A 23,552-nucleotide genomic window follows, 5' to 3' on the forward strand; every position below is an offset into this window, starting at 1 on the left:
CCCACCCCCTGCTGTCTCTCCCTAACCCCCTCAACTGCCAGCAGTGTGTGATGCTCCTCTCCCTGTGTCCACGTGTTCTCATTGTTCAACACCCGCCTATGAGTGAGAACATACGGTGTTTGGCTTTCTGTTCTTGTGTTAGTTTGCTGAGAATGATGGTTTCCAGATTCATCTAAGTCCCTACAAAGGACACAAACTCATTTTTTATGGCTGCGTAGTATTCCATGGTGTACATGTACCACATTTTCTTTGTCCAGTCTATCATTGATGGGCATTTGGGTTGATTCTATGGAAGTCTAGTATTTCTTTTTTTTTGAGACAGAGTTTCCAGTTGACACTCAGAAACAGGTTGTTCAGTTTTCAAGTGGTTGTGCGGGTTTCTGTGTTTCTTGATCCTGAGTCCTAGTCTGACTGTGCTGCGGTCTGATAGACTGTTTGCTATGATTTCTGTCCTTTTGCATTTGCTGAGAAGTGATTTGCTTCCAATGATGTGGTCAATTTTAGAGAATGTGCAAAGTGGTGCTGAGAAAAATGTATATTCTGTGGATCTGGGGTGGAACGTTCTGTATATGTGTATTAGGTCCACTTGGTCCAGCTCTGCGTTCAAGTCCTGGATATCCTAGTTAATTTTCTGTCTCATTGATCTAATATTGACAGTGGAGTGTTGAAGTCTTCCACTATTATTATGTGGGAGTCTAAATCTCGTTTTAGGTCATTAAGAACTTGCTTTATGTATCTGGGTGCTCCTGTGTTGGGGGTGTATGTATTTAGGATACTTAGCTCTTCCTGTTGGATTGATCCTTTTACCATTATGTAGTGTCTGTCTTTGTCTCTTTTGATCTTTGTTGAAGTCCATTTTATCAGAGACTAGGATTACAACCCCTGCTTTTTTTTATTCTCCATTTGCTTGGTAAATCTTCTTCTATCCCTTTATTTTGAGTCTGTGTCTGTCTTTGTATGTGAGATGGGTTTCCTGCATAGAGCACACCGATGGGTTCTGATTTTTTATCCAGTTTGCCAGTCTGTGTCTTTTGATTGGGGCATTTAGGCCATTTACATTCAATGTTAATATTGTTATGTGTGGATTTGATTCTGCCATTTTGTTACTGACTGGTTTTCTTTCCCAGTTACTTCATTTTCTTCATTACATTTTTGGTCTTTGCCAGCTGGTTTCCTTTTGCAGTGACTGGTACTTCTTCCTTTCCATGCTTAGTGTTTCTTTCAGGAGCTCTTGTAGGGCAGGTCTGGTGGTGACAGAATCTCTCAATAATTGCTTGTCCGTAAAGGATTTTATTTCTCCTTCACTTACAAAGCTTAGTTTGGCTGGATATGAGATTGTGGGTTAAAAGTTCTTTTTTTAAGGATGTTGAATATTGATCACAGAGTGATCTGCTGTGAGTCTGATTGGCTTCCCTCTGTGGGTGACCTGGCCTTTCTCTCTGGCTGCCCTTAGCACTTTTTCCTTCATTTTAACCCTGGTGAATCTGAGAATTATGTGCCTTGGGGTTGCTCTTCTTGAGGAATATCTTTGGGGAGTTCTCTGTATTTCTTGAATTTGAAATTTGGACTGCCTTGCTAGGCTTGGGAAGTTCTCCTGGATAATATCCTGGAACATGTTTTCCGGCTTGGATTCATTCTCCCCATCATGTTCAGGTACACTGATCAAGCGTAGATTAGGTCTTTTCACATAATCCCATATTTCTTGGAGGCTTTGTTCATTTCTTTTCACTCTTTTTTCTCTTGTCTTGCCTTCTCTTTTTATTTCATTGAGTTGATCTTCAATCTCTGATATCCTTTCTTCTCCTTGATCGATCTGGCTACTAAAACTTGTGTTTGCTTCACGTAGTTCTTATGCTGTGCTTTTCAGCTCCATCAAGTCGTTCTCTAAGCTGGTTATTCCAATTAGCATTTCGTCTAACCTTTTTTCAAGGTTTTTGATTGCTTTGCATTGAGTTAGAATGTGTTCCTTTAGCTCAGAAGTGTTTGTTATTTGTCACCTTCTGAAGCCTGTTTCTGTCAATTCATCGCACTCCTCGGTCAAGTTGTGATCCTGTGTTGTTGAGGAGTTGTGATGCCTTGAAGGAGAAGAGGTGTTCTGGTCTTTGATGGTTTCATCTTTTTTGTGCTGGTTTTTCCCCATCTTTGTGGATTTACCTGGCTGTGGTGTCAGGGAGCTGCTTGATGAGGTTGCTTGTCTGCCCAGGAAGGCCAGGTTTCTGTAGTTCTCTAACATCACATTCCTATATAAATTCTGCTGTGCAGTGTCCAGGCATTGCCACTCCTCCAGAGAGAATTCTGTGGCCACATCCCTAAATGTCAACGGTTCCTCTGCACTCAGCACCTGACTCTGCACCCGGCACCAGGTTCTACACTCAGCACCTAGCTCTGCTGCATGGCTCCCCTGGAAGGCTCTGGCTGATGCCCTGAATGTGCTTTTCTACTGTTACAGTTCTTCAGTTACTGGCAAACAATAGCCACAGACCAAGACTGTTCACTGAACTTTCTCTTCTCTCTGGTTGAGTTCTTTATGTCCCAGGTACAGCAATCAGGGGACTGCTCCCTGAAGGCTTGGGAATCAGAACCTAGGGGCTAGCCTTAGTCCAATCTGACTGGTCAGGTTATTGTCTCTCCCAGGTGGCTAAAGAGGCTGCATGTTAATACCTAATGTGGCCTGATTCAAGGACTTTCCTGGATTTTCAGTGGATACTGAATCTAGGCCGGGAATCAAACTCAGATGCCCTAAGGTTCAAAGTTTGAGAAAAGTTGGTAGGTGAAAAAATAGTAGTTATGAAGGTGAGATTTGCCCATTACTGTCAATTTACAATTTCTGAAACTTGTGTTCTACATTAATTAAAAAAAGGCTCAGAGAGGTTGTAACAGAGTAAGTAGTAAAACTGTCCTAGGTCTTAACAAGTTGTGAATGAGAAAAAATCACTCAAAAGAATGATTTTAGAAGGCTCATCTAATTTTCTCAAATAGATGGAAAAAAGTACAAACAACTCTATATTCCTAAAACTGCTGACCACTGAAATTGTGTCTTGTTTATTTGCTGGTAGAAAAACTCAAGGAATCTTCAGGGAGAAAAATATATTTTTCCTTAGCATCTTAACATTTCTAAATATTCCAAGCATGAAAATTTAATTAGCAAGAAACTTGTACATAATTTGTTTTTATTTCTGCATTTAAACGATGACTTTATGATGGTCCTGGATATTTGTAAGTCTTTATTCACAAATTTCTCTTAAAAACTCTCTCAATTCTCTTAAAAAATTTCTCAACCCACATACCAGTGGTTCCCAGACTAACTGTTCTCCTTTATCAAAACCCCTCTTGAACTGACATTTCTTATATAAGAAAATAATCTGATAAAACAAATTTAAGTTTCCTTTTAGATTATTACACAGGGTGTTTCTGCTTAGCCTAATGAGTCTCTAATGGGTCAAATCTCTATCAAATGGTACGAGAGGCTGTATGTGAAAATAGGTAGCCATAGATGCTTGAATTATAGATGGGGGGTTTTAGGAGAAGCATTTGAGCAGGATTTCTTAATCTCAGCACTATTGACATTTTGGGCCAGACCATTTTTTGTTGTTGGGGGCTGTCTTGTGCACTGCAGTATGTTCAGCAGCATCCCTGGCCTCTGCTCATAAGACCAATAGATGCTAGTAGCACTTTGCCCACCCTCCAGTTGGGACAATAAAAATATATGTCAAATGTCCTTGTGGGTATACGTGTGTGTGTACGTGTGTGTGCATGTATGTGTGTGCAAAATCTCCACTGGCTGAGAACCACTGCTGTTATTTTCTTGTAACAACAAAAGAAAACCAGCAGTAGTTGTTTTATGGACTATTTTATTAAATATTTTATTGAGTATATCCCATGAGACAGATGCTATACTAAGATCTCTCTCTCTCTCTCTCTCTCTCTCTCTCTGTCTCTCTCTCTCTGTGTGTGCACATAATCTCAGTGGTTTTCAAAGTGTGGTTCCTAATTCAGCAGTATTAGCAAATTGTAGGCCCTACCTGCCAAAGCAGAAACTGGAGGTTGGCAGGGAGGAGTGGGGCCCAGAAATCTTTTTAGCAAGCCTTCCAGGTGATTCTGATGCTTGATTCAGGTTGAGAGTTTCAGAACCTTTGATATATCTGTCTGTCTATCTTGACACACACACACACACACACACACACACACACACACGAAATATAGTATATAAAATATATAATGTACAGTATATAATATTGTATTAGTCTGTTTGCACACTGCTACACAGAACTGCCCAAGACTGGGTAATTTATAAAGGAAAGAGGTTTAATTGACTCACAGCGCAGTATGGTTGAGGTGGGCTCAGGAAACTTACAATCACGGTGGAAGGTAAAGCAAACACGTCCTTCTCAGGTTGGCAGGAAGGGGAATTGCTGAGGAAAATGGGGAAGCACCTTATAAAACCATTAGATCTGGTGATAACTTGCTCACTCTCATGAGAGCAGCATGAGGTAACCACCTGTGTGATTAAATTACCTCCCACCGGGTCCCTCCCATGACACATAGGGATTGTGTGAACTACAAATCTAGGTGATATTTGGGTGGAGACAGAAAGCTACACCATAGCAATATATAAATCTATCTATTTAAAATCTTGTTTCATTCTCATGCTTAACCTGAGGGGTATTTTGTATACTTTATAGATATTGACACTGAGGCCCAGAGAGATTAATTTTTCCCATGTTACCAGGTAGATAACCAATTTGTCCAAGGTGACAGTGCTAATATAAGAATTTATACTTAGGAGTGTTTGAGTTCAATAAATAATATTCCTTTTTCCTGCTTGAGTTTCCGATAAGTTAAGACAAACCAAGGAATGGCGGATGGAGGCCAGATGATCACTTTAATTACTAGTAAGGGCAAGGTTAGAAAATATGGCTTGTTGTGAGAACCAAAGACAGTTAAAGACTGAACGTACAAATTGGATAGACTGGCCCTTGCTGTCATGGCAGTCATGGACCTAGAAGACAGTAGTTGAGGGAAAGTGGTAGAGAATACTGCATCCTTCAAAAAACTTGGTTCCCATGAGGAAGCAGAGCAGAGCATGCCTTGTTAAATCTCCCCCCATTTACCAATCAGATCCATCCCTTCAGCTCTCCAGGGGTAAAGTGAGTACAGGGGCACAGAGAGTCCAAGAGTTACACTATTCAGCTCCCTTCCCATAGACAGAATAATCAGGAGGAAGCGTTTCCTTAGCAACTGCCTTGACCTAACATAGGCTCTTAATATTTATAAGATATAGACTCAATGTGTTTTCTTGCTTTGTTAAAAATCTGCTTCTCTTTCTTTCTTGCCAACTGATCTCTCCTGACATGTTTGTTTTGGCAACTTTAGATTCTTAGTAGCCAGTTGTTTTGTGTGTGTGTGTGTATGCATGTTGTGGGTAGTGGTGTGATGTCAAAAGCACATGGGAAGTGTCTGAGAACTTTTGTGTCATATCTGACTGCATTTATTTGTAATTGACTTAGCTTTTATGACATCATTTAAAAAAATCTAGAAATAAAGGGTCAATAATGAAGAGACAGCACAGGTTTCTGTGAGAATCAAATTAAGCGAATGCTAATAATATGGCTAACAGTCATTGTGTACACCCCTCCATTTCTAAATTATCACTGTGCTGCAGAGTAAGTGTTATTAAATGTGTAGAAAAACCTCTACAGATGTGCTGTAGCTTCATTGTGCATGCACTGTGGTGTTTTCTAGGATTTAAAACAATTTAGGAGAACTAAACAAACCTATTGTGAGAGAGACACTGAGGATAAAGATATGAATTTGAACTCAGAGCCCAACAAAAGAGACACCATGTAAACCTAATTCAGTGCAATTTTAGGCATTTGCAGATGACAGATAAACGTATTACGTGGGTGAGGATGCACAGGGGAGTGTGTTGGGGTCTGGTTACAGGGATGTGTCTTCCTGCTCTGAAAGCCCAGAGACTCCCTTAATGATGACAGCACTTCACAAACTTTAGCACTTTTAATCCATTAATCACCCTGTTTGGGAAGAACTAGTATATACATTTTATCAATGTGTAAAACAAGACTAAAGGAAGTTAAAATCATAGGTGTAGAGAAAGGCAGAACTGGCATTTGAAGCTAGCTCTATGTGGCTTAAAACCTTATAGTCTTCAGCACTAAGCTCTACCACCTTCCTCTCTAATCAGTACGGGAAGGTCATCAGGCCCTGAGTGTCTGACTTTTATTAATTAGGATGTACTTGGGGCTGATTGGGGCACCAGAATGTCAATTTACTAATTTACAACAAGAAGGAACTTCACAGGAGCCAGAGTGAGCTGTATGATTAGATCCACCTGAGCAGATAATAACCCTCCAACCCCTGCCCTCTTTTTGGGTACCAAATCAATAAGTAGGTTGAAATGAAAGAAATGTAGTTAATCTCAGGGTAACATCCCTTAGCGATATTGCTCCAGGGGCTCCCCACCTCTGAAGGCAGCTGTGATGTGGGCCGATGTACTCCTGTGTGCCAGTGTGCTGGCCTGGGCTCCCCGGTCCGGTCAGCATCTGCCTTTTTTTTTTTTTTTTTTTTTTGGGGCAGTTCTGAATTGGAGATTTTTCTCTATTTCTCTCTTTTCCTGAACTTTAGATATTCGACAGCTTTAACGTAATAATAAACTTTGTTTTGAGTTATCTTCCAATTACTTAATTTGAGGAAGTTCTCCAGCTACTATTACAGATAATTTCTCCCAGCAAAAGTTGATTTTATAGTTTAATTCTCAGAGGGGGATCTTATTTCTCTTATTTTAAAGTTTTTGGGAGATAGCTTTCTGCAGTCTTCCAGTATCAACGAGATTAGTGAATAAGATATAAATACAATTAAATATTTATTGTGTTACTTTTAATGGCCAAAACTGCAATTACTTTTGCACCAACCTGTAACTCAATTAAAAAGCATATTTATTATGATACTGTCTTATAAATATTGATTTTACTTTGACAAACTCGGTGAATAAAGGCAAATAAAAAATGCCAAACATTTATTGAACTTTTATTAATGACAATTTATGCAGTATGCTCTGGTATAATCCCACTAAAGTTTCATAGCTGGTGTGTGTTGTGATTGGTAGATGACTATGCCATATTGATGGTGAAATATTTTGATGGTCATCCCTGGCTTCTACCAGGTTCTGGGCACTGTTCTAAGTGCTTTCACAAAAGTTAGTCAATCAAGTCTCAGTATTAAATTATATTTTCTCCTACAATCCTGATGGCTAAAGCTCTGGTACTTTTGAAAATTTAGCATCTACTCAAAATCTATAGTGGTTTTGTTGTTGTTTGTGACTTTTAGGTTCAAAGGGTACATGTGCAGGTTTGTTGCATGGGTAAATTGTATGTTGTGGGGGTTCAATGTACAGATTCTTTTGTCACTCAGGTGATCAGCATAATACCTGATAGGGAGCTTTTCAGTCCTCACCATCCTCCCACCGTCCACCCCCAAATAGGCCCCAGTGTCTATTGTTCCCTTCTTTGTGTCTATGTGTACTCAATATTTAGCTCCCACTTACGAGTAAAAACATGTGGCATTTGGTTTTCTGTCCCTACGTTGGTTTGCTAAGGATTATGGCCTCTATCTCCATCCAAGTTGCTGCAAAGGTTATGATCTCATTTTTTTCTTGCAGCTGCATAGTATTCCATGGTGTATATGCACTTTCTTTTTTTTTAGACAGATTCTCACTCTGTTGCCAGGCTGGAGTGCAGTGGTATGATCTTGGCTCACTACAACCTCTGACTCTCTGGTTCAAGTGATTCTCCTGCCTCAGCCTCCTGAGTAGCTGGGATTACAGGCACGTGCCACCACGCCCAGCTAATTTTTGTATTTTTAGTAGAGGCAGCATTTCAGTGTTCTTGATCTCCTGACCTTGCGACTTTCTTTATCCAGTCCACCATTGATGGGCATCTAGGTTGACTCCATGTCTTTGCTACTGTGAATAGTGCTATGATGAATGCATATGTGCAAATGTCTTTATGGTAGAGTGATTTATAGTCCTTTGGGTATATCTCCAGTAATGGAATTGCTGGGTAAAATGGTAATTCTATTTTGAGTTCTTTGAGAAATCTCCAGACTGCTTTCCACAGTGGCTGAACTAATTTACATTCCCACCAGCAGTGTATAAGTATTCCCTTTTCTCTGCAAGGTAGCCAGCATCTGCAATTTAATGACTTTTTAATAATGGCCATTGTGGCTAGTGTGAGTTAGTATCTCATTGTGATTTAGATTTGCATTTTCTTAATGATTAGTGATAGTGAACAGTTTTTTATATGTTTGTTCATCATGAATGTGTCTTCTTTTGAGAATTGTCTGTTCATGCCCTTTTCCCATTTTTTTTTAATGGGGTTGTTTGTTTTTTTGCTTGATTTGTTTGAGTTTCTTGTAGATTCTGGTTATGAAAACTTTGTTGGATGCATAGTTGGTAAGTATTTTCCCCATTCTGTAGGTTGTCTGTTTACTATGTCTATAGTTTCTTTTGCTATATAGAAACTCTTTATTTTAATTAGGTCCCACTTGTCAATTTTTGGTTGTTATTGCAATTGCTTTTGGAGTCTTCGTCATAGAATCTCTGCCTGGGCTGATGACTAGAATGGTATTTCCTAGATTTTCTTCTAGAGTCTTCATAGTTTTAGGTTTTACATTTAAGTCTTTAATCCATCTTGTGGTGATTTTTGTAAATGATGAAAGATAGGAGTCCAGTTTTGACCTTCTGGATATGGCTAGCTAGTTATTCTAGCAACCTTTATTGAATAGGGAGTCCTTTCCCTGTTGCTTGTTTATGTTGGATTTGTCAAAGATCAGATGGTTTTAGGTGTGTGGCTTTACTTCTGGGTTCTCTAACCCCTTCTATTGGTCTATGTATGTTTTTATATTAGTACCATGCTGTTTTAGTTACAGTAGCCTTATAGTGTAGTTTGGAGTCAGGTAGTGTCATGCCTCCAGCTTTGTTCTTTATGCTTAGGATTGCTTTGGCTATTCAGCCTCTTTTTTGGTTCCAAATGAATTTTAGAATTTTTTTCTAATTCTGTGGAAAATGTCATTGGTAGTTTGATAGAAATAGCACTGAATCTCTAAATTGTTTTGGGCAATATGAACATTTTAACAATATTGAGTCTTCCTATCCATGCGCATGGAATGACTTTCCATTTATATGTGTTGTCTCTGATTTCTTTCCACAGTGTTTTCTAATTCTGATTGTAGAAATCTTTCACCTTCCTAGTTAGCCATATTCCTAGGTATTTTATTCTTTCTGTAGCTATTGTGAATGAGATTACATTCTTCATTTGGCTCTCAGCTTGGACGTTGTTGGTGTAGAGAAATGCTACTTTTTTTTTTTTATGTTGATTTTGTATCTTGAAACTTTGAAATTCTTTATCAGATATAGGAGCCTTTGGGCAGAGACTATGGAGTTTTCTAGGAATAGTAACATATTTTCTATGAAGAGAGATAGTTTTACTTCCTCTTTTTCTATTTGGGTGCCTTTTATTTCTTTCTCTTGATTGATTGCTCTGGCTAGGACTTCTTACTGTAATGTGAAGGTTAAAAGTCAGGAATTATAATAATTAATCTTATGTGTCAACTTGATAGGACTAAGGGATGTCCTCACAGCTAGTAAAACATTAATTCTGGGTATGTTTGTAAAGATGTTTCTGGAAGAGAGTAGCATTTGTGTTGGTGGACTGAGTAACTCATGTGGCCTCCCCAATGTGGGTGGGTATCATCCAGTCTCTCTAGGGCCCACATAGAGCAAAAAGGCAGAGAAAGAGCAATTTCTTGTTCTGCTTGAGCTGGGACATCCATCTTCTCCTGCCCTTGGACAGCAGTGTTCTTTGTTCTTGAGCCTTTGGACTCAGATCAGGACTTGCACATAATTCCCCTTATTCTCAGCCTGCAGACATTGGACTGAATTACATCACTGGATTCATGATCCTTCAGCTTGCAGGTGGCATATCTTGGGACTTCTTGTCCTCCAGCACCATGTGAGCCAATTCCTATAGTAAATCTTCTCATATATATCTCTATATGTCCCACTGGTTTGTTTCTCTGGAGAACCCTGAGTAACACAGGAGTAAATATGTGTATGTGTATAAGTGTGTGTGTGTGTGTGTGTGAATACAAAATATATGATAGATTTAATAACGTCTAAAGTTCAATGGGCCCTCCAAAGAGCATCCATGCCACCTCTCTGACTATAGAAAGAAAAAGCTTGATATATTATTTTATGTGGTGACCTGCCCTAGGTTAAAAATACTTGAGGGATTAACATCCCACCTGGAGACACATTAAGAAGCATTTCTTTACATCTAGACCAACTGCTTTTGCTAAACTTTTTTATTCAAAGGGCATTTAAAATACGTAGTGGAATTTACATTTTGGGCTCTAGCTCTGGAAATGCGATTGACGTTTGGTTGCACAAGAATTTTTTCCCTCAATTTACAATGCAAAACCTGCCATCAAATTTAAATACAGTATTCAAAACAAGAAATCAGACTTTTAGAGATGGTAGAGATGGGTTGTACCATGTAGTGGAATTGCTTGACAGCCTCTCAATTTTCTCTGGAGATAAAACATCTCTTCTACCAGCAAGAAAGTTTCAATGGAGATGGTAATATCCATAGCTACATTTCAAATTATGGTTGATAGAGTTATTTTCCTCAAACTGAATTTAAAAGCATATATTTGTTGATTTAAATTGTCCTCATCCTTATATTATTTGAATTAAATGATGAGCTTTTCAAAACATGGGAGACAGATAAAGTCTAGAAAGCCTTAATTAGATATCACAATGTGAAGGAAACAGTGTCATTTGAACTGACATGTAAGCCAGTCAGTCACAGACAAACACCTCTGCTTCAACACAGCTTATGTTGAAGAAGGGTAGTCAGGGAAAATGATTCAAGACATTCTTATCAACACTTTTATTATTTTTGCAATAACCTATAAAGGTAATATATGAACACTATAGAAAATTAACACATTGAAGGGATATCTGAAGTAAAATAAAAAGTGACCCCTGCTTCACTTTTATTCCTTCACTCAAGAGGAGTGTTAATAATTTAGTGTATATCATTCCAGTTTATTTTCGATGCACTTGGAAATATATGTGCACATTTATTAGTATGAATGTATTTATGCATGGGCATTTTGTATAAAAATGAAATTACTCTATAAAATATATTTGGCGTATTCTCTTTTATATTAAATGTGTTAGAAACATGTGGGACAGTTTTCAAGACTCTGGACCTCAGACAGCAAAGCTCTGGGATCCCAGAAAGAGAACAGATGAAATGAATTCTTTGTTTGTTTGTTTGAGGTAAGGTCTTACTCTGTTGCTTAGGCTGAAGCACAGTGGTACAATCATGGTTCACTGCAGCCTCAAACTGCTGAGCTCAAGCAATCCTCCTGCCTCAGCCTCCCAGGTATCTAGGACTACAGGTGCTCTCCAACACGCTGAGTTATTATTATTATTTTTTTTTTGTAGAGATGGTCTTGTTCTGTTGTGCAGGCTAGTTTTGAACTCTTGGTCTCAAGTGATCCTCCTGCCTTGGCCTCCCAGTGTTGGGATTACAGATTTGAACCACTGCACCCACCCCAAATGAGGTGAATTCTATAAATGCTCCAACTTATTGTCCTTGTTGTCTGTTCAAATCTTTAACTCACCTACTGTGTCATGGATACACAAATAGTGAAAGATGCTAGTAGGAAGGAGAACACTTTTCTTATATTGAATGAAGAAGGCCTTTTGTAGCATGGCATGGAGAGTAGATGCCTGAAGGAATGATTTAAAACTTTTGTAGAATGACATATTTCACAAGCAAAATTAAAGTCCAAGAGAAGACTTTAAGACAATATCAGCAAATATTTCTAATAACAAAAGCTATTTGCTATTAGAAATATGAGAAGATTCATATTAGAACACTTCAATACATCTTGTTCAGAAGTTAACAGATTAAATAAATTAGAAAGAAGTGGGCTATACAGGACTGGAATGATCCAATAATCAGTTTTCATACAACTGATATACTTCTCCAATAAATTGAGAATAAATATTTTCAGATGCCCATAAAGCATTTTGTGTTGTCCATGAGAAATGATAATGATGATAATAATTATTGTGGTAGGCAATATTTACTGAGTGCTCACTGTGGGCCAGCTATTGGGTTACGCCCATTACATGTACTTGTATTCCTTATGAACTGAGGTAAATATTGTTATTATTCCCACTTTACAGATGAGGAAATCCAAGATTAAAAAGATTAAATAATTTCCAAAGACCACATAGCATTGCAGTTTTCCTTTCTGTATAATAAAATATCAATTAAAGAATAATGTTCTCTTTTCATTCTCTTTCACAGGAATTCTCTGTGAAAATCTAATGTTTAAATATCTTCTACATTCTTAAGTAAATGGCCATTTCCTTGCTGACTACCCCTTTATATCTCATCCCAGGGCCTTCTGTTCTAAAATTCCTTGAGTAGCTTTGGACAGCTATGAATCTATTTTAAGCATTGGGTCTAATATGTGTTACTGATTCCATTCAGTAAATAATTGCTTACTGTGAGCAAGCCTCTGTTATCCAGTGTCCAGTAAAAGACCTGTGGTTCACCTCTTAATGCTTCAGGGCTTGGATCTTGGTTGTCTTCTTCCAGTTTCATGGCTTTAAACACCATATATGTGCTGATGACTCCCAGATCTGTATCTCTATTCCAAACTTACATAAAGAGTATCTGCTTGGTACCCATCCTGGACACTTGGATATCTTACAGGCATATTAGACTTAACCCATCCAAAATGGAATACTTGATTCCTAATGTCTTGCCTCCATCCCTAAATCTTTCATCCTCCACCCCTCCATATATTCCACGTAAGTGCTCCACTAAAATAGCTAATGGTCATTTTTGACTTTTCTCTGTCCCCATGCCCTACAAGCAATCATTCAGCAAGTCCCATTGGTTCTAATTTCAAAACATATCTCAAATCTAACCCCATTTTTTTGGTCTTTACTGTCCAAGTGGCATCTTCACCTGTTAGAATTAGGGTAACAGCATCTAATTGTTCTACCAACTTCAACTCTCTTGCACCATTTTCCATTCTATGCAGAGCAGCCAGAGCAATTGTCTCAATTTTAATTCAATTCACTCCACTTGCCTGAAAACTTTTAGTGACTTGCCAACTCATTTTTAACAAAATAGAAACTGCTCCCCTTGGCTACTGAGCTCCTCTATGCTGTGGCTTCTGCCTACCTCTTCCTCTTCATTCCTTACCACTTGCCCCTCCTCTCTAAGCCCCAGCTGTGCTGAGCTCCTTTCAGCTCTCAAACACTCTGAGTGCATTCCAGTCTCGGCACCTCTGAGCTTGCATTGCAGCCTCCTGGAACTCTTCCCCCAGGCTGCGTCATGGTTGAATCCTTTCATCTTTCCTGTCTCAGCTCAAACATTACCCCTTTGTGGTTCTTCCTTGACCATCTTATTTAACAGAGGATTATTCATTCCTACTTACCTTCAGACCACCTTGTTTATTTCCTTTTCTACATTCCAATTTGGAACTTTTGTCTTTTGTTTTTTTCATTTACTTTTTAGTAAGTATGCATGCATAGTTTAAAAAGCTGAATAGCTGTACAAGATCTAGGTCAAAAAATGGTAATCCTCTCCTCCATTCTTCCTTATACCTTTTCGCTGGAGGCATATACTTAGATTTCTTGTATTTTCTTCCAAAATTCTAATTAATATGATTTTTTTTTTGCTTCTGAATTTTTTCAGTTTTAGACATATTTATTGGCATCCTATTATGGAAGACAAAGGCTTAGCTTTCTACTATTTCCCCCATCCCACATCTTATCTGTCACTATCCTTCCAGTGTAGTTGAATGAAAATTTTTGTGTAAATCAGTAATCAGTGTTTACATGATGATTTTGTAAATATTATTTTATAACTGATCTTCAAAATGTGAAGACCAGATTTCCTTTCTTATAAAACCATGCACTTCGGTTTTTTAAAATTTGATTTATCCCCAACTTTAGCCTCTAAATGTCTGGGAAAAGAAAACAAAACAAAGCAAAATGTACAAATGTCCTCCCAGAATAGGCAAATACATCAGGCACTCTCTTAACTCATTTTGTCTTTCCCCAGCTTGGAACTCTCCATGCTGGAGTCTTCTCTTTTCCTGCCCAGTTTGTGTTGTGGGTCAGCTGTGGTTCTGGGACTGCCTTTCCTATCATTCTGGACATTTCCTTTCCTTCTTTCCTACGTTGGAATTTTTGTTTTCTAAATTCCATCGCCATCTTTATTGTTTATGTCTTCATTTCGGTGAAGCACATTTTAATATCTTCTTAAGAACAGTGTATGAAAGGCACGATTTATTATTTATCTTGTGATGTTACATGTCTGTAATCTACCTTCATTCTTAATATTTTAGTTAGTTATAAAATTCTAGATTGGATGTACTGCCCCTCAGAACTTTGAAGCTACTGAGTTCCAGTATGGCTGTTGAAATTCTGCCATCTGGATTCCTGACCCTTTATAAGTTACTCCTCTTCTTCCCTTATGTTCTGAAATTTCATCATATGTTCCTTAATGGAATTCTTTTCTACTAATTGCATAACACATTTGCCGGACCTTTTCAATGTGGTAATTTATGTTGTTCAGTTCTTAGAATATCTTTTATGTAACTTATTTATCAGATACTTTTCCTTCTGCCATTTTCTCTGCTTGCTCTGTCTACAACTGCTGTTAGTCCTAGATTGATTCACTAATTTCTCAATCTTTTATCAGCTGTTTTCCGTCTCTCATCTTTTGTTTTTCTTTCAGGGAGAAAGTTTCCTAATGTTGTCTTCAAATCTTTGATATTTTAACATTTTAGCTTTCATATATGCAATTTCTGAAGAACACTTTCTTATTCTCTGAATGTTTTTATGTAGTGATTTGTTTTATTAACGGATGCAGTATCTTCTCTTATTTCTCTGAAGCTATTTATTATGGATTTCTTTTTTTAGTTTTTTTTTTTCTGTCCCCTGAATTATTTAAACTTCTTACAGTTTTTTCCCTGTTTCTTGTTTGATTTCTGTCTTTTATGATAGACAATTTACTTAAGTATCTTACAATCTTTGAGTGTCTATTTATGTCTAAGATTTCTGTATCATTACTTTAGAGGTGAGGCACTAAAAATCAAATTGGCAGTTATTCTTGTTTGGGCAGAGTTTGCTAACTGATAGATTACCTACAATTTTATTGGGACATTCACTAATGACAGCATCTGTCATTCTTTTCTATTGGAGGAATTATTTTCCTCAGAAAGGAATCATCCAGCCTTTGCCTGGGATGTTTGAGGCCAACTGCCAAGGTCCTGGGTGCTGATCAGAGGAAGAGACTGGGACCTCACTGTTCAGTGTGAATACTTTTACTCAACACCATTTTCAATATAGTGCCTCTGCCCTGTTCCAGATTTTGTCCCTGAGTCCAAAGTCTCTCTGCTTCAACCTCTGTGGAACTACACCCCTGTTTTCTGGCCAGAGGAGGAGAGGTGGAAGCCTGGGGAGTGAAACGTAGAGATAGCTGTCTTACTGCTCCCTCAACTTTCAAACCAGCTCCTGTTTTCAGTATCCCCTGAAGCTCAACCTTCAGAGTTGCCCTGTGTTTCCATCCCAAGACTTTCTGGGGCTTTGAAACTTGCTTCTTTTACTTTTCACACTGTAAGCAATTGGGTTTCATATCTCTTAGCTCTTCTAAGTCAGCCATTTGTCCATCAGTTTTCCATAGTTAAAATTTTTGTTGCCATGCCTTATCTGGGGCTATTTTCTGTTTTGTCCTCTTTGTCCCTTCTTTTCAGACCTCTTAAGTCTTTGGCAGTCACTTTACTTGAATTTGGGAGATGGTGCATACCAAAGAGTCTGTGTTAAATTCACTGTGTCTATCTAGTTCCTTGAGTTTTTACTGATTGTCTGTACCCCATATCCCTAAAGTATAAATGCCCTGAGAGCAGGTAGCAATTTTGTTGTGTTTATCATTTTGTACAGGCCTTTAACATACTTGGCACAGAGTAGGGACTTAAAATATTTGTTGAATAAATAGATAAAGGAATTTCTTAGGTATAGTAACCTTGTGACTTTTTAAAATGTTTATTAAAATGTTTATTAAAATATAATTCACATACCCTATGGTTTACCATTTAAATTGTAGAGTTTGATGGTTTATAGTATAGTCACAGAGACATATAACTATCACCATGATTAAGTTTAGAACACTTCATTTATCCCCCAAAGAAACCCTGTACTCATTAACAATCATTTTCCATTTCCCCCAAACCCCAGCTCTAGGTGAACAGTAATCTACTTTCTGTCTCTAAAGATTTTCCTATTCTGGATATTTCATATAAATGAAATCATGCCATATGTGATCTTTTGTAACTTGCTTCTTTGACTTAACATTTTCAAGTTTCATTTAAGTGGTAGCATGTATCAGTACTTCATTTTTTAAAATAGTCTAATTATATTATGTTGTATGGAAAAACCAAATTTTATTTATCCATTCATTAGTTAATGGACATTTGGGTTGTGTCCACTTTTTGGCTATTTTAAATAATGCTACTAAGAGCATTGAGGTACACATTTCTATTTTTATTTTTGGGGGATATATACATAGGAGTGAAATTGGAGGGTCATCTGGTAACTCTATGTTTAACATTTTGAAGAAGTGACAAACTATTTCCAAAGAGCCTACACCACTTTACATTCCCACCAGCAGTGTATGAGGCCCCAGGTTTTCCATATCCCCTTTTACTCACACTTGTTATTTTGTTTATAGCCATTCTTGTGGGTGTGGAGTAGTACCTCACTGTGGAATCTTGCGTCTCTTAAGCAAATAAACATTTGCTGAATACTAACTTATGCTGCACACTGTGCTCAGGAAGATTAAGCAATAAATGAATGAGAGACCTGGGTTCCTGAAGAGATCACAAATACATGGGATCTGAGCTGGGTGATCCTGCCTTCTTTTTAGTTCTTCCTCAGTTACCTTTTCTTCTTTTGCTCTTCCTGCCCCCCTTTCATTCATAGCTAAGTACAATCTTTGTCATGACTGAGGAGCATGAGCGATGCTAGTGAAATATCTGTATTAAGCAAAAAGGGAAGCTATGCTTTCTCAAGTGAAATGAGAAATAATTAGTCCCCGAGAGTGCTCCAATTCTCATCAGAATAAACTCAACATGTTTCTATCTCCTTTCTGGGAAGATATTCCTTTCTTCATTTTACAGGATTAGAAGTCATCTCAATTTCTTTAGTGTTTAGGGCATATCTGTAGGCTTCCCATTCTCTTTTCTTGTCATTCCCCCAACTCCTGCAGGCTTCTGTGGCTTCTTGGTGGCAGGCTGTCAATCTGATGGAAACCAGGATATTCTTGTTAAATGAATACTTGTTAAAACTGCTTTTCTTTAACTATCAACATTCAAGATAACAGAAATCTGAAACTTTACTTTGGAATAGATTGCTTTTCTGTTTGCTCTGAATTGTTAATCATAAGAATTATAAAAATATTGCTTTTTACTATATTTTCTGTAATATAGTAAATGGTATTGCAGTTTTATCATAATTTAAATATACTTCTATGAGTTGTGTTGGGACCAACCCACCACTTCTAACATTGTTTCTATGGGAACAATGCCATTGAAATTCTAACCCCCTGTTTTACCAAGATTGTAAACCACTGCTTTACAAGTTGGTTGTAATGCAGAAGTCCTAAACAATTAAACCAGGGTATGAGCATAGTATCTCTTTAGTAGAAAAAGGTGAAGCCAATAGGTCAGAGCCTGTAGTCATTTAGTGCCAATAGTAAAGGGGTGCCCTGGGAATGGCATTTTACTTAGCAAATTTCCAACTGAAGTCCCTGTTGTGTAATGGAAAGAGCATCTCTAAAGAAAGACGTGACCTTGGGCAAGTCATCAATGCTCCTCGGATCCCACCTTCCTCATCTGTAATATGAAAGATCTGGATGAGATAATTTCAGAGGACTCTTTTAGCTTTAACAGGCTTCAGTATATAAAAGCCAAAATCACTATGTTAAGTTGTGATTTTTCATTCCAAGTTTAAGATCTTTTAATAATTGATTCTTCATTCCTCAAACAGACTCATAAAAACAGCACTGAAGGTAAAATCTGACTCCAGCTGAATTGAGGTCATACCCTACTAGAGTAAGTCAGAGCTGCTGGAGATTTTCCATTTATTCGCTACAGATGTCTCTTCCAGCTTTATCCTTGAAGTCATTGGACTGCTGACCAAAGTAATTAAATCCAAGTGGTACAATTCACCAAGTCTGCTTTTCCGTAATAAAAATGTAATAATCAATAGTTTCTTCTTATGGATAGACTACATTGATACATTTACCTTGTCTGGGAAAGGGTATATTAGGAATTAACTAGGTAAATCATGAATTCAAACCACAGACTAAGGTTCTGAAGAAGAGCAAAGTTGCTGTGTGTTGAATGGGGATGTGGGCTATCAGTATTTCTCTGATATGGCAGGTGTTTCCAGGACCTGTTAGAAACATCCCCTTAATATTGTGACCTCAATATTAGGGACCCTTGGGATGTTTTTAGTTGCATTCTTTTTTTCTTTTCCTCTGTTGAAAGCATAAGGGGATTAGAATTGAGGTACTTTCTGGATTGCAGATGTGTTTTGTTAAGCTGCTAATTGTGCCCAACTTCTTGTCTAAGGAAGTTCTTGGACTTTGGCTTGGCAGATGACGGTTAATTTGTCAAAATGTTTGAATGTGTTGTATAAACAAGAATAAAGCTCTCTCTACACACAGATGAAATTTCTTGAAAAATGTAGTGTTCAGTCAAATACTAGGCTCTTTGGAGAATAATTTTTAATGACCATTTGCATTTTAGTTCTTTGAGTAAAGCTATTTCTGAAGAGTAGCCTGAAGTAGCATTATTGAATGTTCATGGGTAGTCATTCTTGGGTCATTAACATTTTCTAGAGTGCTTTAGCCCTGGGTACTTAAAAAAGGCAAGGCACAGTGAGATTCATACTCCAGGTACTGAGCTTCTCAAGTCTTGGCCAAAGGTGTTTGGGAACCTCTGAGTTAAATGTGGCCTTATACAAAGCCCCTCAGGCCTCCATCTATAGGAATGGATTCTAGACCCCATAGTCCTAGTTTGCAGTAAACAGAGTTGTTTCCCCCACTTCCCAAGGTGAATTGCCCAGCCCTGATCCTTCTATGCAGCCTTGACAACATGGTACCGCTGCTCCTGTGACTGCTGGTCTCTCTGCACTCCTCCTGCACATTCGTCTTGCTAGTGCTCTCTAGCCTCACTTGGTGCATTCTGGAGACCCATGACATCTGGTGTTCCAAATAATATTAGGTTGGTGAAAAAGTAATTGAGATTTTTGCCATTGAAAGTAATGGCAAAAAGTGATACATTGAACTACAAAGTGTTACATCGAAATACAGAGTAATACATTGAAACACAAAGTAACACTTTGGAAGTAATACAGGTGTGAGCTGGGTAAGGGCGGGCCTGTGTGTGTGTGTGTGTGTGTGTGTGTGTGTGTTTGTGTGTGTGTGTACGTGGTTAAAGCACATATTGGTTGTAAATTTAGATGTCCTTACAGTTAAACCGGCGTACTGAGCATAGTGTCTCTTTAGCAGAAAAGAGTGCATATTCTTTTCACATCCTGAGAATCCTACTTCTGTCAAGTAAGCTTTTTCTAGTCCTGTGCTTTGGATGCCAAATTTCCACAAGAATAAATTCTTATTTTTTTCTACTTTCCTTTTTTCTCTACTTCCTTTTTCTTTCTTCCTCCTCCTTCTCCTCCACCACCACCTCCTCCTCCTCCTCCTCTTCTTCCTCCTCCACTTCTTCTTTGTTCTTCCTTCTTTTTCCTTCTTCTTTCTTCTTCTTTGTTTGATTTAGAACTCTTCCCCAGAATGGCATTAAGGTGCTCATGGCTCCTTATAAGAAAACAATCTTTTTCTTATAAGTAAACAATCAATTTGAGAATGGAATTTTTCTGCTTATACACACACATGCATGCATGAGCACACTGGGGATGGGAGGGTTTGTGTCTTCCATTATCTGATTGCAGTAGAGGGTTGGGTACCTGACCTCTGTTTTCATCTAAAGTTCCAGCTAATAATAGAAGGCTACCATAGGGCTCACTGGGCCAGGCTTTTTTTCTTTCATCTCATTTCTTCTTTCCAACAACTCTTAAGGCTGGTACTGCTTGTATCCCTATTTTATAGGCAAAAAAGCAAGGATCAGAGAGGTTGTGACTTGCTGAGGTCCACACAGCTAGTAGGTGGATATTCATCTGTCTGACTTCAAATTGATGCGTTCAACTAGTGTGCTCACTGACTGTGACTTTCTAACACGCCTAGAGCCTTCTTTTTCCTCACTGGTTGACTCTCATTTTCTGCAGGGAAGTATGAAGGGTGGGGGTGGACAGGAATGGCTGGGTGTACAGACTTTTCCTTCCCATCCTCAAGATCCATTGATTTCTTCCCTTGGCCAATCTCCTGCTGCTGATGCTTCCTGACACTACTTTAATTTTTCTCTTTATTGCTCTGTTTATTCTACTTTGAATGTATCACTAATTAAATCTTCCAAGGGGGTGAGGCATAAGGAAATGAAATTCAAGGTGTTGAATGAAACTTCAGGTGTTGGCAGCAGCTGACAAGAGAAAAGGAAAGAGTTGGAGGCTTGGTCATTGGATTTATAAATGCAAATCACATTTTGTAGTTTAATTTTAGACCTTTCCTTTCTACAGAAACCGCTCATTCAAAGGTCATCAGTTGGATACAGAATTCTTGCTGCCATGTGCTAGGCCCTGCACAGTGTGGCACTAATCAACTACATTGCAGGCTTATTGCAACTTGCATCCCAGGAAGCCAAATGCCAGATCTGGAAGACACCAGCCCTTTTCTTCGTTTGCTGGGCCCCACCTCCACCTGTTGACATAGTCACCACTTGACCTATCCACAGTGGTGGCCACGGGGTCATTGTTACCTTTGAACACTTATATATCTCTGTGACATGTGTATTGCTTTATCTACAATTGCAGTGATGTGTGTAATTGATCTATCTCTCTTACTGGACTGTGGGACGTTGGAAGGCCAGGACTATCTGAGTCCACTCCAGATCTCCAGTGTATTATATGGGGCCTAGTTATTGGCAACTGCTCCAGAGACTAGAGACAGATATTGAATTAGGAAAAGCCATATTGTAACAGGTGTCTGTGCTGATGAATGTGCTATTTATTCTGAGATCATGCCCCTTTATTCCCTATATCTTCCCTTTCTACCAGTGTTGGGCAAAAGAACAGGCATGCACAATAAAGAAATGATGCCTCTAAACTTCAGTATTTGGTTTACCTTCACAAAGAAGATGGCCCTATATCACCATCAATAGAGACTTATTTTATTTTATTTTTAGATGGTTTTAATAGTAGTTGCTTTGAGTGGGGTCTTGTTCTAGAAAATACTTTAGAGTTCATCACGTAATGTATGATTAGATGAAGAAGTATTATAAGTCATTTTGTGACTTTGTAATCCCATGCTAAACTAGGTAATTTTTAAGTTTTAATTTATGGTCTCATAACTGGGTTGAAATCTCCCAGGGTTTTTGTGGACTAAATATTTGGGAAAGACATTGATTATCTCCTCTTAGCTTCTCTTTGTCTCCTCCTAGGTATCACATTATATCTGTCCTCACAGGCTTATTGATAATGAAGGCTCAATTGAGGCAGGACACATGGTATAGTGAAAAGATCATCACCTTTGGGGTCAGACTAAACACAAACTTTAGTTCAGCCATGTAGGAATGTCACTCTGATATTCAGTTTTTAAATCTGTGAAATGTAGAGTGAAATATTCATTGCAGATGGTTATGCAATGAGATTATTTGTTAAAAGTGACTGACAAGCTCCTGTCAGTGCCCAATTAATGTAAATCCTCATCCTCCTCATTAGAACTAATATTATTCGGTGTCTAAAATGTAAGAAATTCATCTGCTATATTTAAATGGCAACATTTACATGATCCATCATAATGAAGGATGTGAGTAAAACAAAAGTTCTTTTTAAAATCTGGGTTTATTATATGAAGATAGTGTTTAAACCTTTTATAAACTACTCTGGATGTACATAAATGCATGAATATGCTGTTCTTTCCTTTAGAAAATGTTGAATATCATGAGTTTCTTATTCTTAATATAGTGTACTTTTTTATATTGTCATTTTTATCTTTAAAGCTTTAGCATTTTGATTATTTCTTTCCTCCTACTATTTCTTTCCTACTATTGTCAATGAAAACACATAACCATTAAGAAGCATAGTAATAGGAATCAAAGACTTGGAGAAATTGTGAAACGTAAAGGCCAATTTACCTGGCTAGTGGGAATACGAATAATAAGCTAACATACTGAATTCCTCATTTTGGATGCTTTTGAAGGTGAACACCATACACATTAGTCATGTAATAGATTATAAATAGGAAACACCTAATTCCTTAGAGCTGAACCAAATCAGAAACATTTAGAAAGTAATTATCTTGCTATCCAAAAAATACTATATTTTGGAAACAGTATTTGATTATTTTCATTTAATAACTACATATAAATCTGAAGTGATTTTTTTAAGGAAAAATATAGAAAATTATCTACTTTAACGCTTTCATTTGAAAGATCTGGTAGTATGCTAATGAAAGAGAAAACAGCAGAACTGGCACGCAAAGTGAAGGAAAAGCAATATAACCGAGAGAAAAGCAACCGTAGAGAAGATATATATTCCCAATTATAAGGAAGCAGCCTCATTTTAATTTTGGCAGAAGTTATTTGCTATGATTAGTTCAAGGCTAAAGTAACTTTGTTTAGTACTGTGTGATATCAGGATTCTAGAAAACTGTTACTTGCAGAATTGGTCAGAAGTAGATATCTGTACTAGCATGTATTGAATGCCCTACTGTGGGTTATTGTTGGAACTGAGATGGGGAATATCCTGTGTTCTGCTGGTCCAGCTAATCTGCATCCAGAATTTAGATGACAGGAGAATTCTGTGCAGGTTTGATGATGATCCTTTCTTTAATGAGGATCTTCACAGAGGAAATGTGGTAGGCGATGGGTCTTCTGAGAGATCTGCTGTGAGTCTGATGGGCTTCCCTTTATGGGTAACCCGACCTTTCTCTCTGGCTGCCCTTAGCATTTTCTCCTTCATTTCAACCTTGGTGAATCTGACGATTATGTGCCTTGGGGTTGCTCTTCACGAAGGATATCTTTGTGGTGTTCTTTGTATTTCCTGGACTTGAATATTGGCCTGCCTTGCTAGGTTGGGGAAGTTTTCCTGGATTATATCCTGAAGAGTACTTTCCAGCTTGGATTCATTCTCTTTGTCACATTCAGGTACACCTATCAAATGTAGATTAGGTCTTTTCACATAGTCCCACATTTCTTGGAGACTTTGTTCATTCCTTTTTACCCTTTTTTCTCTAATCATGCCTTCTCGTTTTATTTCATTGAGT

General features: G+C 38.0%; 1 long non-coding RNA gene across 1 annotated transcript in view; it reads right to left on the minus strand.

Annotated features, from left to right (window-relative positions):
- Positions 1-2,120: 2,120 nt before the first annotated feature.
- LOC108309754 overlaps positions 2,121-23,552 on the minus strand; it is a 24,241-nt gene continuing 2,809 nt past the window's right edge. The window contains exons 2-4 of the long non-coding RNA XR_001827486.2: positions 13,191-13,194; positions 3,250-3,261; positions 2,121-2,328 (exon numbers count right to left, since the gene is read on the minus strand). This is a non-coding gene — a long non-coding RNA (uncharacterized LOC108309754). The remainder of the gene's footprint in view (positions 2,329-3,249; positions 3,262-13,190; positions 13,195-23,552) is intronic.

Source organism: Cebus imitator, unplaced genomic scaffold (genome assembly GCF_001604975.1).
Source record: "Cebus imitator isolate Cc_AM_T3 unplaced genomic scaffold, Cebus_imitator-1.0 Scaffold96, whole genome shotgun sequence".
NCBI lineage: Eukaryota > Metazoa > Chordata > Mammalia > Primates > Cebidae > Cebus > Cebus imitator.